The following is an 18,406-nucleotide window of genomic DNA, read 5'->3' as shown; positions in this document are numbered from 1 at the left end:
AGTATTTGGAAATCATATGGTATTTGTAGTAATATTTCATTCTTTTTATGGCTGATTAATATTCCGTCATATACATATATCATTTTTTCTTTATCTGTTGGGCTGTTTCCATAGTTTGGCGACTGTAGATAATGCTGCTATAAACACTGGGTTGCATGTATACCCATATTAGTATTTTTGCACTCTTTGGGTAAATATCTAGTAGTACAATTGCTGGACCATAGGGTCTTCTTTTTGCAGCTTTTTGGGGAATCTCCATACTGTTTTCCAGAGTGGCTACACAATTTTGCATTCCCACCAGCAATGCAAGAGGGTTAACCCCTTTCTCTGCATCCTCGCCAACACCTATTTCTTGTGTTGTTGGTTTTATCCATTCTGACAGGTGTGAGGTCATATCTCATTACAGTTTGATTTGTATTTACCTAATGATCAGTGATGTTGAGCATCTTCTCATATGTCTTCTGGTCATCTATATGTTATCTTTGGAAAGATGTTCATGTCATCTGCCCATTTTTTAATTGGGTTATTCATTTTCTGGATGTTGAGTTTTATATGTTGCTTATACTTATATATTTTGGACAATAGTCTTTTACAAGTATGTCATTTGCAAATATCTTCTCCCATTCTGTAGACTGCCTTTTAGTTGTGTTGTTTGTTTCCTTTTTATTTTGATTAAATCCTAATAGTTTATTTTTGCTTTTGTTTCCCTTGCCTCAGGAGACGAATCTATAAAGAAGTTGCTATGGCCAATGTCAGAGGTTACTGCCTGTGTTCTCCTTTAGGATTTTTATGGCTTCCTGTCTTACATTTAGGTCTTTAATCCATTTTGAATTTATTTTTGTGTATGGTATAAGAAAATAATCCAGTTTCATTTTTTTGCATGTCGCTGTGCAGTTTTCCCTGCATTTCTAATACATCCCTAGTGTTACTGGTCTATGACCCATATTTTGGGTCTAATAAGGACACTTTAAAGTTGTTTCTTTTTCTGTCCTGCAGCTTTTGAACTTGCAAGCTTCAATCAGTGTTTTAGCCAGTTCCTTAAAGTAAATCTTTTTTTTTGCTGTTTTTGTTAAATCACTGGAGAAAAAAAAAATCAAGCTGTGTTCCTTTAATATAACACAATTCTAGATTTTTAAAAAAGTCTTCAATTTTTATTATGTTCAGTGGTGAAATCTGGATGTCCTAGTTTGTTCAAAGTTAAAGCTCTTCCCCTTGTTTCTTTAGTGTCCTTGGGGGTCTGAAATATAAGTTGACTGCCTCTTTCTTATGGACCTTTTCTTTTTTGTGAGACACCCTCCTTCATCCCCTGCATCACTAGAAAATTCTTATTGGCAATTTCTTTGAACACCAATTTTTCCCCAGAAAGTCCCATTTCTGCACAAAGTCACCTCCTAATCTAGTGACCACTAAGTTTGGCCACCTTTTTTATGGGTGTTTTGGGGGAACCTGCTAAGTCATCATTTTACTAGGAGTCTCAGCCTCCAGGTCCTTGTCACTATGGCCTCTACCCTCCAGGAAGATTTACTTAGGGAAATATTAGACATGCCTATCCTGTTTCTTGAGGGGACCTCATCTGATACATGGGAAAAACTTCATGCATTCTTTGTCCAGATGCATTCTGGGAGGCCAGGCCATCCCCAGTGGAACAATAGTTCCTTTGTTCACCATCTAGGTAGATAACCAGTCATTGAGTCTCACTCTTTAGCTATCTTGAGTTTACAACAGACACCAGCCCTCTGTGCCCCCTAATCTTCAGATGGTCCCATTCATGGATGGGCCTCTTTTCTGGCTGGGGATGAAGCATACCGCACTTAATCTCTTCCCTTTGGGCAAAGACACAGCACAGTTTTCTCTAGAACCATTATCTCAGTTGAAATTTAACCCAGCTTCTTGAAGTGAATGTTTTAGACTTTTATGTCTAGCTTTCTCGCTTCCACTTGGCAAGTTCTGCAGAGAGGACCTACTAGTGCATCTTGGAATGTGGAAATGGTTGGCACAGGGCTTCTGCATATAGTCAGGCAGACTAGGCTGTGCCTTGCAAAGCTCCAGGAGCACCATTCACCTCCTAGTCACCATGGATTAACACAGTGATGATGATTTTGTCCTGATGATTTCTTTTAATTGTACACTGTACAGTTAAGGAAAAGAAAATTCTTCTATTTTTTAGTCACATAAAATCCTCTTTTGATCCAGTTGGTAATTTATTTTGTCTTAGGTCTTCAGAGAAACTGAGAAATACCTTGTTTTAAAACTTCAGTGTTTAAATTTACAAAATGTAATGAAGGTAACTTGGATAGATTTAATTCCTTATTATTATCCCTTTGAATATCAATGCAAGTTCATCTTTGTTGGTTTTTAATAATTCATTTGCTCATTCTGGGAGTTTTTTTTTTCATTCTGGGAGTTTTTAAATTTAATTTTTAAAAAGTAAATATGAGACAGAAGGATTTGAATTTCAGTTATTGTCTGCATTCATATATTTTCGAATTGGTAAGTTCAGTTTCTTGCTTTACATTTCTCATCAATATTTCAAAACACGTATGTTCACAAATCTTCATTTTAATATAATTTATTATTCTAGGCTTTATTTCTTTGAATGAAATATGGAGTGATATTTTTCTATAAATTTGGCTATTATGCACACAGATTTATAATTATTTAAATTAGTCAAAGCCCTATTGTGACTGTTTATTTTCTCTTAAAATTTTCAGTAATACAATTTTTTTTGGTTCAAAATCAAAGGACCTACAGGGAAATTTAAATTATTTAAATTATCCCAATTAAGGGAAATATTTTTGAATTCATAAATCTGACAATTTAATCTTGTAGTTGCCCTTCATAACGCTTGCAAGGCTTAGCAAGATCATGAAGAAAAATTGCATTTCATTCTAGAAACTGTGGTAGAAATCTCTGGAGTTTATCTTTATAATTTCTCATTCTTCCCTGTAAGAACCACCAATGCTCATTCCACTATCTATGAATAATTTTAGTTGACAATCAAAATATATTAACCCCAAGTGACCTCAAAGCACCGAAACCCATCGTTTCTTATTCTAAAGGCTGTTTGGCAAACACACTTAAATCACTTATCTGCCACAAGAATTCTTACAAATGAAAAGCTCGATGGACTCTTCTATAAAATAATTCCTAGATATTTTAACCTATGATTTCTGAATTAAACGCATTTTATCTTGCTAATAGACAGGATAGTAAATTTTCCTTGTGTGAGATATAATTTTAGAGCTGATTATAAAGACAATCTTACTTAGTTTGAACAGTAAAAATTAAACCTTCCTCCACCTTTGGCCAGAAGAGGGAAGTAGCTGACTGCATCTGAAACATGCATGCAATGATTTTGACCAACTTTTTAACTTCCAATTAATTACCATTCAACAATATTATTGTTAAAATAATGTATACTCTTCCACAGTGTAATAGTTAAAATAATGTATACCTTTTAAATGCCACTTTGTAAAAGTATAGGTGTATCAGTAATGTATTTTCTCTTTTCATTAACTTACTCCTTGAGGTAATTGGTTTGTCTTAGACTCTGTGTTTGTGAAAATTAATATGTTTGCCAGCTCTGGTCAAGCTCTGCTGTAGGTCAAACTGTTACCAATGGATTTGAAAATGAGTGACAACACAACAAGAACACTCTTCTTATTCTTTAGGGTGTAAACTTCACCCTGTGATATAAGATTGTTATTTCTTAGTTGCTCTACACGGTTCAATGCAAACCCATGGCAACACAGCATATTTTGTTACCTCAAATATTGTCTATATTAATATGTTTTTATGTCTTCTGATTTTTACCTCAAATATTGCTTATATTAATATAAACTTTTACCTCTTCTCAGTTAGGAAGGAATCACTCCTTTCAATTGTCATTTTTACTGTCCTGTTCTTGCTTTATATCTTGTAATGTATTTGATATATTTGATAATGGTTAAAATTAATCTAAAATGTTTTCCTGACTTAGTACTCTAAAGGTTAGTTGGGAAAATTCTATGAATAATTGAATAAGAGAAACAAAAACAAAAACAAAATAAGCACCTATTATTGAGTAAACAACGGCATTTAAGTATTTCTGTGTTAATTGTACACATTTGCTTTATTAAGTTTACACCAGCTGTATTAACTGAACTTACATGTATACATTGACATGCTTCCACCATGACAACAGAATGCTAAGAATTTGGTCATCTTGCCTCATGATTTATTGTATTTATTTAGGCCTTATAGGAACAGGCTTACCAGATGACCACTGAAAATTTGTTGCTGTTTGCTCAGTTACAGACCTAGTTTTAGTAGGATGATGTTGGCATCCAATTTCCTCACTGTACTTTTTTTAAAAAAAAATTTTATCCTTAAGTATATTTAGTTTTTCTTTTTTTTCCTGAGTTAATTTCCAAATTAGAAACACTTTCATAAAGAGCCCAAAAGAAACATATATACCCAAAGATGGCTTAAAATATCAGCTCAAAAATCTATACTTCATGTAAGTGCATAGACCATTTGTGACACATTCAAGAGGGTCACAAATTCTTTGAGATTCCTCTTATCAAGAAGTGAGGTTCTTATGTTCCTTCCACTTGAATCTAGGTAAACTCTGTATACTACTTTGACCAGTTGTATTTAGTGGAAGTGAAGTGGTATTGGTTTTCTGATCAAGATTTTAGGATACTGGTAATTTCTGCTTGCCCTTGAACTCCAGCTGCCATGCTGTGTGGAAGCCTAAGTAGCCCTGTGGAGGGTCCTATGTGACAAGGGTTTGAGGCCCCTGGCTGAACAGATTGACACCAACACCAGCATGCCAACCATGTGAGTGAGCCACCTTGGAAACGTACTCTTCAGCTCTGTCCAGCCATCACAGCTGTCACTACATGAGACATGGATAAGTCATCCTTCCTGAATACTGCTCACATTGCTCATTTGTGAGCAAAATAAATGCTTGTTTTTGTTTTAACCCAAAAAGTTTTGGGCAGTGTGTTTTATAGCAATTCATAATTCTTCATATGTAATTTTCTTTCAAAGAAATGTATTCATCATAAACGATATAAAGTTAGCAATTTGGTCTCCTAAAGCTTTTCATACTGTTGGAAGGAAAAGGAAACCATGCAGGCTTGCAATCAATATTAGGGAAGATAGGAAACTGGTGCTAAAATTCAAGTCTTATGCTCTACAATGCCACTTCTGGGTTGAAGTAGGAGTTATTTCATTGCTCTTAGACAATGCTAGTAAGTTTAGAGTTCATATACTATACCTAGTATGTAATTGTATCATGTCACCATTTGTGCACCATTTGTCCACATATGTGGACAATAAAATTGGAATGGATTTTAGAAACACTCAAAAGATGTTTTTATTATATAAGGATGTTCCAATTTCTTTTTCCTAAAAACTTGAACTAGTGTACTTCAACTAAAGCAAAGTACAGTAAAAGTTAAATAATACCCATTTTTTCTTTTCTGCTTGAAAAAAAGCAGACAAAATGAGGGCACTCATAATTCTTTTAGAACACAGATTCTCATTTTCACACTGATTTATTTTTATAAAACAATTCTTTTTTGGGGACCAAAATACACATTTCTACTTAAAGCAATTTTGCTAAAACTTTAACAGCCATCAGAATAATCTGGAAGGCTTGTAAAACATAGATTGGAAGGATCTAACCCCAGAGTTTCTGATTCCTTAGGTTGGAGGTAGGTCCTGAAAAGTTACATTTCTAAGTTCCCAGACATGGTGTCAACTATAGTCACCATGTTATGCATTGGGTCCTCAGAACTTTTCCATCTTATAACAGCATATTTGTACCCTTACCAACTTCTCCCTATTTCTCCCACCCTCCAGTTCCTGGTGACCACTTTTCTACTCTCTGTTTATATTTTCAGGATCTTTTTTACCTCGATCAATTTTAAATTGAATATGTAACCTAAAATGGAAATGGCACTTTAAAATAAAATTTCAATATCAAGAAATGTTAAATCTTATCAACCGACTTGAGTATATGAAATATCAATTAGTTTTGGTCTCATGCAAAATTACTTGGTAGACAATCAAGGACAACACATCACAGGGTTACCACTCTCCCCAAAATATAATGCTTTCTTAGGAAAAACCACCTGTTAGTCCTTCTGTGATGGAGAAGATGGCGGATAAGTTACAAGGAACTCAAAATAGAGGCATGGCTGCTATATGAACAAATAATACAAAAATGCATGAAACCAAAAAATGAGTGCCTGGAGTAAACATTAATCTCTTTATTATGTATCAAATTGACATATTGGAAAATCCAAAAACTATCCATATATAAATATATGAAATTTATAAATATATATAAGTCAGTTATCTTGAATGATTTGAGCATCTCGATTTTGAAGTACTTTTTAAGATAAATTCAGGAAGTCAGAAAATGGTTGAGAAGTGATAAAATAGATTCAGATTTCAAACAATGTAAAAATCTCATACTGACCAAGAAGCAAATTGAACAACAAAAAAGAAATCAGTGTGATGAAAGACAGCCTACTGCTTCCACAAGCCAGAACCATGAAGCATACATACAACCTTCGATAGGTTTCTATGACTTCAGTTGGAGCTACTCAAATCTCTTACCAAAAATAGCTATGCATGGGCACAATAGCAACATATTCATAATCTTTTTTGGCTCAAGCACTATTCACATGTCCCTTATTACCTTTAGGTGTGTGGAATATCTTTATAAACCCTTCAAAAAATGGTAACACTGTTTACCAGCACAAGTAGGCCAAGCAGTACTACTTCGAAATCATGGCAACTCATTCTTAAACGGAATTAATTTAATGAGGGTGCCTAAAGAAAAAAAATCCAGAAAAGGAGAGCAGGAACATTTCACTGTAACGTTTTTCACAAATTTAGACTCTAATCCAGTGCTTAAATAATGCTTGTGTCAAAATAGTGAACTGACTTTCTGTGAAGGGCGTCTTTGAACTGGTTTTTACTTGTGGAGCTGTTTTGTGTACTAAAGATTATCCACTTGTCAAGATGCCATCCCGAAGCCCCGATGAGTAGCTAAAGCTCATTCTACTTGCCCTCAGGACAGCTAAGCTTTGCATTTTTGATGACAATGGAATGCAGTAGTTTATGTCAGGTGTGTGTGTGTGTGTATGTGTGTGTGCGTGTTGTTCTAAAGCTTCTGTTTGAGGTTCACGTTACTTAATTATAAAGTAAGCATGAAGTAGGGGAACACCCTTTACAACTACCCTGCACTTTTCATTTTAAGGTCAGGCATCTTGCAAAACTCTGATTTTTTTCTTCATTTTAGTTCTAGGAATAGTTTTTATAGTTTTTATAAAAACTACTTCTAAAAAGCATAAAATAAATGTTTAAAATGTTACACTAAGTTATTTTGCTTGCCTTCAATAGAGAAATTATGTATTTCTTATTTTTGATTGCATTTTGGAATTCAGGACAGTGAAGGGAATCCTGAAGGTCACTACAGTTATCTTTTTTAAATAATAAACTGTTTCTTGAGAAACTGACTTTCTGTGTCTATAAGCTCACTCAGAATTCCTGGGACAAATGCTGTGCTTCCACAGAAAAGATACTCTTGCTGATTGAGCTTAAAGGTTTTTTTTTTTGTTTTTTTTTGTTTTTTTGTTTTTTTTGGTATTATTATCATCAGAAGTTCAGCTGATATCACTGAATAAAACAATAAAAAAATAAAGTTTCTTTCTTTTATTTTATTTTTTTGTTTTTTTTAAGTTTCTTTCTTTTAAAGCTGGGTGTGGAGTCCAATGTAGGGCTTTAACTCACGACCCTGTGATCAAGACTTGAGCTGAGATGAAGAGTCCCACACTTAACCTACTGAGACACTCAGGTGCCCCAAAACAATAATGTTTTTTTTTTATGTAACCTTATTAAGTAAAGTATTTTATAATGCTTAAATAGTGAAGCAAAACATTTGTATCACAAATCTTGGATATAGATAATCCAGGTGATCTGTTTCTGAGACTATAGCCCAAGTAGGGAGAAGACGCTGTGGTATAATAATAGAGTGGACTTAAATCTGCCATTAATCCAAAGCCCTTAAATGACTTTGTTGAAGTTTCTACATATGCAGTAGAGAATTGGACTAGATCTTTGAAATTTAAAATCTAAAAGTTCTATGATTAAAAAGTGATCAGATCCATATTAGAGAAAGCAATCTAATACAACTCAGCCCCTCTACTCCCTCCACCCCCATTCTCCCTAATTTATTTTCTGCTGTTCTCCATTCTCCCTCCTCCTTTCTCCCTCCCCCATCTCTTTCCTTTTCTTTCCTACTTCTTTTCTTCCTTCTTTTCTCTTTTCTTTCTCCTTTCCTTCCTCCCTTTCTTTCTTGTTTTCATTGTTTAGCTTATGAATCCTGCCTTTAACAAAAAATGAATAAATTATATTGCTGAAGAGCATGAGGAAGTTATACGAACAGCTTAAAAGAGGAGATTGGAAATAGGAAAGACACAATTCAAATAAGTGATAAATACCTTGGATTAAAAAATAGTGTTCTTGGTAGAGTCACTGTAGTACCGACAAGAATAAGACAGGGAGCTCTGAGCAGCAGGTTGTGGATGTAGAGTGTCAGAGACGCCTTGATGAGCTCTGAGGATTGAAAATCATGTTTAGGAGGACGCCTGGGTGGCTCAGCGGTTGAGCATCTGCCTTCGGCTCAGGGCGTGATCCTGGAGACCCAGGATGGAGTCCCACGTCGGGCTCCCTGCATGGAGCCTGCTTCTCCCTCTGCTTTTGGCTCTCTCTCTCTTCTCCCTCTGCTTTTGCCTCTCTCTCTCTTTCTGTGTCTCTCAAAAATAAATAAGTAAAAACTTAAAAAAAAAATCATGTTTAGCTATTTAGAACCACCCAGACCACAGCCACTCCAACGGGTACCGTGCTTCAGAAACTCCTTTGCCGGCAACTGAGGTTCTCTAGAACACTCATCTCACCAGATAGAACTCCAGGAAGATAATTAGTGTTCTACTCAAAGCAGTAAAATTAGTGGAGGCAAAAAGGAAACAAATCCTTGTCATATAAGCCAAACTTTCAGTAGAACAAGTAGGGCCAGTGGGAGGTAGGACAGTATGGTAAAAAATATGCAGCCCTGATATTGACTTTAATGAGCCTTTTGACACATGACAAATGTTTTTTTCTCTCTTTGACTCTCAATTTCCTCATGTATAACATGGAGATCACACTAATTGTAAGGAATAAATGAAGCAACACTGCGAAGCACTTCACAGGGTGCCTGAAAATAATGAGTGCTCTCCCTTTGGGTTTTCCTTTTCTCCCCTTTTACCTACTCCCCTTTTCCTTGCTCCTGCTTCTTTTCCTCCCTCTCTCACCATGGAAGAAACAGAATTTCACAATTAAAAGCTCTTAAAATCCAAATGTGCTGCTGAGTTGCTCTTCTATGTCTTCTGGTCTCAATGGTGGGTGGTTCTTCCTAAGGACTCCCTCCTGACCTCAGTTTCAAATATCCTGGACCCATGAGTTGATCCCCAGGGTGTGTGGGGCATTTTTAAGATTCTCTCCTTAACCAGTTGATTTTCCCCTCTTGGGGACTCTAATTAGTTCCTGGAATTAGAGCTTCCCTAGAGCTATTTATTGGCAATGAGAGACTCTTCATCCTTTTTAAAGAGTAGCTCTACTAAGAAGGAACGATGAGGCCTCTTCTGGGCATATAGGTGCAAACCAAGGCACGGTTTTTTTTTTTTTTTTTTTTTTTTGCTGCTTTATGTTGCAGAACAACTGGGTTGAAATTATTTTTTTCTGAGCATGTTGTAGGATTTCATTCTATATAAAATTTACTATGAAATCTTTCAATGGCACCTCTTGGATTAATCCAGATAAACATTTTTAACAAATTCAGTAGAGATTCTCTTTGGGGCATGGCATTCACAGGGTGTCTCAGAAATACCTGAGAAGAGAGGCTCCCTTGGATCCTGCCATTGAGCCCAGTCAAGGGTTCTATACCATTTGACAATCAGTTTAGTTTATGAGCAGTGATACCCGTCACTGGTTTTTAGTTTAAAGAATGCAAAATAGAGATCCTGCCAAAGAAAAGTGCTGCCTGAGATAAGGTGATATTCCAAATCCATCAGCATGAAAATCAGGGACGAGACCCAGATGACTTTTATGGTTGACAAGAGGGTAATTTTGATGCTTGGCCTTGGGAAAATGTAGTAGTAGTTCATGCTGGAAAAAAATAGCTTAAAAGTAGAAGTTGTTTCTGGATAAATACGATAAATGCAATAAATGCATCTGCCATGACATATCCTTACAACTTTATTGAAACAGTTGCTGGGACTCTGAATAGTTTTCAAGGTCCCTATGACTAGTACACTAGCTGTCGCTGGTAATCATGAGAGGACTGTGCTCTTGCTGTGGAACATTGAGAAGTCAGCGCAATGGGCCACTATCCAGACTCCATGGCCTGGCTCTCCACACAGTCAGGGTGGCCTGTAGGCTTCTGAAGGAACGGAGGAGGCAGCTCATGGTGTCTGCTACAGCTACTGTGCCAGTTCCTTTGAAAGCTTGAAACATTCCTTTTGTTCTAGAAGATACATGAAGAAAAGCAGGATGGACCCTTCATGAAACACAGTGCCATGGACATGTATCTGGTAGGCTGTTTGCACATGGAAGATGTCATGTCCAGCATGGAGCAGGACATGTGTTGCCAAGAGATACTAGATGTCGTTGCCACAGCCAGTATTTCAGAAATTCTGCTGATCTAACATTTCTGAATGTAATTATCACTGAAGATCTGAAATTGATTTATCATTTTAAACTTGTCAAACACTGCATAAGAGTGGTTGAGAGTGTGGCTCATGTTTCTAAGTTTACCTCAAATCTGTCAGTAAAAAAAAAAAAAATCTCAGTTTTGTTCTAATTATCTCTAATTAGAGTCATTTCTACCCAGGAAACCCAGTACTCTGTGTAGTTGAGAAGCAGCGGTTCTCAGATTTTTGAGGTACCTCATTAAAGTAATATCCATAAGCCAGCCTTTAGTCCCATGATGTCTATCACCAAGCAGGTGGTCAAAGCAAAGAGACACCTTGAGATGACTTGTTGGATAAGATTCACCAAAAGGATGCTTACATTTCTTGCCATTCCAAATGACAGGGTTAAAATGTCTACTTATTAGTATGGCTCTATGTCAAGACTTGGGTTTTCATCTAGTTAACTTTAGCTGAAGTCTCTTGTCAGACTATCAAGGAAAATTCTGAATATTTTTCTGTGAGTATTCCCAATACTTTAACACAAGATTGAGTTATGACCTAAAACATAAGATTCTTTTTTTTGTTATTCTGAAGGCAATCTATGTTTATTATAGAAAACTGAAAAAGTAGAAAAACAAGCAAAAATGACTTGTAATCTTCCTGGTGAGACATGTCCACAAACTTTTAGTGTATTTTCTTATGTGTGCCTCTGTGTGTGTATGTGTGTGTGCGTACACAATGTACACTCTTAGGACCAGACTGTATGGAGTGGCTTATCTTCTGACTTTTTTAAAAAACAAAACAAAACAATATTACCATTATGTGTGAAGCATTTCCCCAATCTCAAATATTCTTTAGGACATTATTTTTAATGTCTGTGTTATTTTTTAATGCTGTCATCATGTGGATAAACCATATTTTATTTATTTTTAGATGGCCTACACTGTCTCCAACCTTATAAATAATGTTGCCATAAATGTTTGGTTAGGAACCTTTTCGAGGCAATGTCACCAGCATGTTCAGGAAGTTTGCATCTGTGTGCACTTTTGCAAGCTTTAGACAGAGTCGGTCTTGCTACCCCTGTGATGGTTACGAGGGATTACTTTAAGGAGGCGATTAGGATATTGGTTAAGAGCATAGAGCTCGGTTCTGCCTCAGTAACACAATCTTTAGCAAGCTATTAACCTTTTTGTGCATCATTTTCCTCATCTGTAAAATCGGGATTAAAATAATAACAAATTCCAGAGTGTTGTAAGAATTAAGAGAGAAAACAGATTTAAAGCTTTTAATATAGCCCTGGCACAGAATAAGCACAGAGTGCTCACTATTATTAATATTGCAAATGATCATTTGCTAGGCAAATCACCATGATTTTGATTGGCATTAGTTTATCGTTAGTGAATTTGAACAATGTTTTCCATATTTCTTATTCTTTGTTTTTTTGTATGATTAACTGTCTGGTCGCATCATTTACTCACCATGGTAGCCATGGAGATGAGCTTCCCAAGGAGCCATGTCAAACAAAAATGTGTTGCTCCGGGAGCTGAGAGTCCTGTCAGTGCGCCCCCTCAGCAGTCAGCCTCCTTAGAGATTACTTTAGCTGCAGAGTCTGCCGACCCAGAGGTCATGCCCCTTCCTAGGGTGGCCCACATTCAGTGAACGATGGATGCGGAGTTATAAAGGAATGGACATTTTGGCCCCACTTGGGATAATTCTGAATGACCATTCTAGCTGTAGAGTCCAATCTTCTCCTCCCCACCCACCACTCCCCCAATATGAAGTTAGCTCTCAGCCTTCTATTAAAGCTCCATTTCTTTTCCTGCCTCATCCTGCTCCACAACCCTCATGGATATTAATTCCAAGGACACTTCCAGTGAAGCAACTTAAACACCATGTTTTGTCTCCATGTTGCTTTCTGGAGAATCCAGCCACTGACACCCATTTTTCTCTTGGGATTTGTATTTTTTCCGTTGATGTGTTATAGTTTTCTCCATATAAATATATGTCCCATTTACAAAGACTTTTCCTGCTACTTTTTGTTATTTGGTTTTGTTTCAATGAGCTTTTTTGACATATAGAAATTTTTAAAGCTCAAATTATGAAGTCTATCACTTTTATTGCTTTCAGGCTTTAAAAACTCCGTATGTGGTTTCATTTTTAACTCTTTAAATCATTGGGAATACATGTGGGCCAAAGGTGTAAGTTGAGAATGGAAAAAAATTGTGCCCCAATTAATCAAATATAGAAGCACTATTTTATTAAATAAAATTTCCTTTACTCGTACAATTTTGAGTTACATTTTTAAAGTTACATTTATTACTTAAAAATTATTATATATCTTGTGATTACTTTTTAAAGATTTTACTTATTTATTTGAGAGAGAAAGAGAGAAGCAGGCACCCCACTGAGTAGGGAGCCCGATTCTGGGCTTGATCCCAGGACCCTGGGATCCTGACCTGAGCTAAAGACAAACACTTAACCAACTGAGCCACCCAGGTGCCTCTCTTATGATTAATTTCATGACTATATTGATCAACCTTAGGCCCGTACTAAATTACCTTGATTACCACACCTGTATAGTGTACTTATTAATTTTTTATGATATTCTTCTTAGGATATTCTTTTTAAGGTACACTTCTTTTTCAAAACATTTTTGTCCACTTTTATGCATCAATCTCTCAAATGAGACTTAGAATCATTTTGTCAAGCTTCTATCCTATTTCTCTACCCCCATCAAAATTCCTGTTGGAAGTTGGAATACATTTGATTGTATTAGGCCTAAGAATGAACCTGGTTTATGGTGAACAAGCTCTGTAAATTCACTAAAAATTATTGAATTGTACACTTAAAATGGGCGAATATTTTGCTTTTATTTATTTATTTATTTATTTATTTATTTATTTTTTATTTATTTAAAAAAGATTTTATTTATTTATTCATGAGACACATACAGAGAGAGAGGCAGAGACACAGGCAGAGGGAGAAGCAGGCTCCACGCAGGGAGCCGGATGTGGGATTGGATCCCAGGACTCTAGGATCACACACTGGGCCGAAGGCAGGCCCTAAACTGCTGAGCCACCCACGGATTCCTTTTGCTTTTAAAATTACAATTCAGTAGAGCCATTTGGAGAAACGAGTTTTCTATGCAGAAACATGTTACATCTTTAAGCCTTCTTTATATGTATTTTTAAAATATTTATTATTTACCTGACAGAGAGAGAGAAAGAAAGAGAGAGAGAGTAGGGGGAGGGGCAAAAAGAAGAGAGAAGGAGAATTTCAAATAGACTTCCCACTGAGTGCTGAGAGCAATAGGGGACTTCATCTCAGGACCCAAAGATTATGACATAAGCTGAAATCAAGAGTTGGACACTCAACACACTGAGCCACCAACTTTCTTCACATTTTTTTTCACACTACAATAGTTAATTTTATTTGTTCAAGGCTCATATTGCAAGCATTAAACCAAGCATGGGTCTTGATTCTGCGAGCCCAGATTCACATATTTAGGAAGATAAGAGCAAACTGAAATCCATGTATATGGATGAAAAACTAAAGGCTCACAGTTAATCACATCATGGTTTTAAATTTCTCCAGCCTAGAAGCCAAAAGTCACAGATCTTTTAGGTCTTTCTGGATGTCCCACAAGGTATCTGCACTTTTCTTGAGCTGGGCAACCTCATCATCCTTCAGCTTCTGGTTGATCACACTGGTTAAGCCCCGAGTGTTCAGGATACATGGAAGACTCAGGAAGACTTCGTTCTCAATACCATACATGCCCTTCAGCATTGTTGACACTGGATGAATCCTGGAGAGATTTTTCAACATGGATTCAATGAGATCAGCCACACTTAATCTAATAGCCCATTTGGTATATCCTTTTAGTTTGATGACTTCATAGGCACTTTCAACCACCATCTTTTTTTTTTTTTTTTTTCAACCACCATCTTATGCACTTCCTTCCAATTTTCATAGTTCTCTGTTCCCATTTCTGGATTCAGTTCCTTAAGAGAAACACCTGCCACATTCACTCCACTCCACACAGTGACACTTGAGTCGCCATGTTCTCCCAAAATCCATCCATGGCAGCTACTGGGATGAATGCCAAGTTTTTCAGCCATAAAACAGCAATATCTAGCAAAATTCAGATTACACTGTGTGCTTGGATAGTCCACTTAATTTCCAGATAGCATATGTAAGAAAACCCACTGGGTTTGAAACCACAATTAGGATACAATCAGGACTGTACTTGACTATCTGAGGAATAACTAATTTGAAGACATTAACATTCCTTTGCACCAGATTGAGGCGGCTCTCTCCCTCTTGCTGGTGGACTCCTGCAGTCACCACCACAATCTTAGAATTGGCAGTCACAGAGTAATCTTTATCTGCCACAATTTTAGGTGTCTGAAGAAATAAACTCCCATGCTGTAGATCCATCATTTCTCCTTGAGTTTATCTTCTAAAACATCCACAAGGGCAAGTTCATCAGCCAGAGACTTTCCCAGAGTGCTGATGGCATATGCCATACCAACTTGTCCAACACCCACTACGGTGATCTTATTGTTTGGGATTGCTGCCTCTTTTTCTGCAACTGGTGCAATCAGTTTTTCCTTAAGAGTTGGCATTGTGCCCTGAGACAACCGGCTTAAGAGTCGCATGAAGAAGACAATGTTAGCTGCGTGTCTCCTCCCGCACAGGATTTGCCCTTTCTTCATATTTTTAAAGATGTTAGTTGTCTTCCCTTCCAGCAGGTTCTACCTGTTAACTTTATTTATTTATGCATGCATGTATGTATATATATATATATATATTTATTTATTTATTTGAAGTAGTCTCAAGTAAGATACTGTGATTGAATCTAAGGACTGTGAAATCTGAAGAGTAGGATGAACAATGTGGCATTCATAGGATAGCCTGCTAAAGGGATAAAATGGCAGTAGTATCACTAAAACTGTTTTTTCTTCACAGATTCCAAGCACCAATGTCTTTGGGGCTGAACAGCTCATGTGGATATGTTTAATATCTTGGGGAGAAGAGAGGAGAGCAAGGGAAACATATGGACACTCAAAACTGGGTCCCTCCCATAGAGGCATGCCAGTTTATATTTTTTGAAGAACATAGTGCTAGCCAATCAAACAGCCTCTGTCATCTAAATGCAGCCCATTGACCTCCAATTTATAGTCTTGGTTTATAGTCACCTGAAATTCATTTTGAGTTGCCTGCCTTGAGAATTCATCAGCAACATGACCATAAAAGGAACAAAAAAATTATCAAAACACATGATACCTGCTGAATTAGAGGGAGCTGGCTTTTCTCCATAGGCTCCTCTACCCCAGAGGTGACTTTCTTTTTTTTTTTTTTTTTCTTTTTAAATTTTTATTTATTTATGATAGTCAGAGAGAGAGAGAGGCAGAGACATAGGCAGAGGGAGAGGGAGAAGCAGGCTCCATGCACCGGGAGCCTGATGTGGGACTCGATCCCGGGTCTCCAGGATCGAACCCTGGGCCAAAGGCAGGCGCCAAACCGCTGCGCCACCCAGGGATCCCCCAGAGGTGACTTTCTAAGGGAAAAAAAACTAGTGGGCATCTGGGAGATCTACTGTGTATGAGAGAACTCATGCGGATTCTGTGCTAGCCCATTGAGATCTTTCCTGTGCCTGACACAAGTTCCAGGCACATATAATTCTTGTATTGCTGCCTGTTCATCACCAATTTTCCTACAATATCCACTAAGGACCTACTTCTATCTATATTGAAGTTAGAAAATGATAAAGATGTTTTTAAAATTTATTTTTAATTGAAATATAATTGACACATAATGTCACAATCTCAGGCATACAACATAGTGATTGGACAAATCTATACATGATTCTATGCTCACCACAAGTTACCTACCATCTGTTACCATACAAAATTATTATAATACCCCTGACTTTGTTCTCTATGTTGTCCCTTTTATCTCTGTGATTTATTCATTCCATTAGTGAAAGCCTGTATCTCCCACTCTCATTCACCCATTTTGCCTGTCCCCCTACTCTAGCAACCATCAGTTTGTTTTCTGTATTTATGGGTCTGCTTCTGGTTTTTTGTTTTTGTTTGTTTTGCTTTTTGGATTTCACATATAAATCATATCATATGGTATTTGTCTTTCTCTGTCTGACTTATTTCACTTAAAATAATACCCTCTAGGTCCATTCACGTTGGAAATGTCAAGATCTCATCCTTCTTTATAGCTGAATAATATTCCTTACATATATACATGTAAAACATAGCATATATTATAGGATTTACAATAAATAAATATGCATACCACAGAAGGTGATTAAGATTTAAAATTCATTACTTAACTGCATATAATTATCAAAATATATTTCTTCCTGCTAGTATGTAGGTAGCAAGACTTGTGCAATCCTTAATAATGGAATCTTAGTATCATAGGCTTTTTGGTTAAAAATTATAAATAAAAAAATTATAAATATAGGGACACCTAGGTGGCTCAGTGGTTGAGTGTCTGTCTTTGGCTCAGGACATGATCCCAGGGTCCTGGGACCAAGTCCTGCAATAGGCTCCCTGATAGGGAGCCTGCTTTTCCCTCTGCTTATGTCTCTGTCTCTCTCCGTGTCTCTCATGAATAAATAAATAAAATCCTTAAAAAATTATAAATTTGATTTTATAATTTATTAACATATGCCTATTTTAGTGCATTATAAAAGTCCAATTGTATTTTTACAACACGCTTTCTGGATTTTTATATTTTAATTGACAGGTATGTCTTTTTCTTGCCCAAAGGCTCAGTGAAGGAACGAATATGAATTCATTCATATGGATTTGTGTTAGGTTGGTTCTGATTAGAAGGGGCTTTTATCTTAAAATGATACATAACTTCACCAAATGAAAACACTACTGTTTAGTGTATTAATTTAATTAATTTCAGCCTTGTCTTATTATTTAAGAGAAGACATTTTGTTTGCTTAATCTTTAAGATTGCCCAGTAAATTATATTCTCTTAATCTAATATGCTCTTTAGTTTTTTCCAATTGTGAATATCTTTATTTTTAAGTTTTATTTGAAGATATTGTATCTGATACACAAATGGAAAAATAGTGACCAGTATCACTAAGTTTTATAGGTAATACTTATCTTCTTATGCAAAATTTTACAAGCTTAATATTAATTGTTATCTTTATAATTAATACAGTTGATCTAATTATTTGAATTTTATGTGTCTTAGAATAATATAGAAATAGAAAATGTTTGATTAAGTTTCTTTCAGGGTCATAATAATCTTAGGCTTCTTTTTTATTTTATTATACAAGATATTTTATGAAATTGGTTTTAATTAATAACCAAAATCTTCCCTGAATTATTTAAATCTTTAAATTACTTAAATTATAGTAAAATTAAATTTAAGGCTTTAAACTTTATTTTGGAATTCATCTTCTGCCAAAAAGTTTCCTTCACTGATGCTATTATAATTATACCTCATTCTCTATTTTATCATAATTTTTCAGATGAATAATTGTCAGCTAATGATCTCCTGAGTTAAATTTCATAACCATGACAAGCTTCCAGAAGGTGAATTGTCAAGAAATTTGAGGTTTGACCAAAGTTACAGACAAAAAGATACAAAAGGCTCAGTGAAGGAACGAATATGAATTCATTCATATGGATTTGTGT

At 36.0% G+C, this 18,406-nt stretch overlaps 1 long non-coding RNA gene and 1 pseudogene across 1 annotated transcript in view; both read right to left on the bottom strand.

Moving 5' to 3' along the window:
• LOC140625978 (uncharacterized) overlaps positions 1–8,794 on the bottom strand; it is a 35,865-nt gene extending 27,071 nt beyond the window's left edge. The window contains exon 1 of the long non-coding RNA XR_012025227.1: positions 8,502–8,794. This is a non-coding gene — a long non-coding RNA (uncharacterized lncRNA). The remainder of the gene's footprint in view (positions 1–8,501) is intronic.
• A 5,458-nt stretch (positions 8,795–14,252) lies between these two features.
• On the bottom strand, positions 14,253–15,355 carry LOC140626096 (L-lactate dehydrogenase B chain-like; annotated as a pseudogene).
• Between the last annotated feature and the right edge of the window lie 3,051 nt (positions 15,356–18,406).

The sequence above is a fragment of the Canis lupus genome, chromosome 37 (genome assembly GCF_048164855.1).
Source record: "Canis lupus baileyi chromosome 37, mCanLup2.hap1, whole genome shotgun sequence".
NCBI lineage: Eukaryota > Metazoa > Chordata > Mammalia > Carnivora > Canidae > Canis > Canis lupus.
The sequence above is the reverse complement of the archived record's forward strand: the minus strand, read 5'-3'. Positions and strand labels throughout refer to the sequence as shown.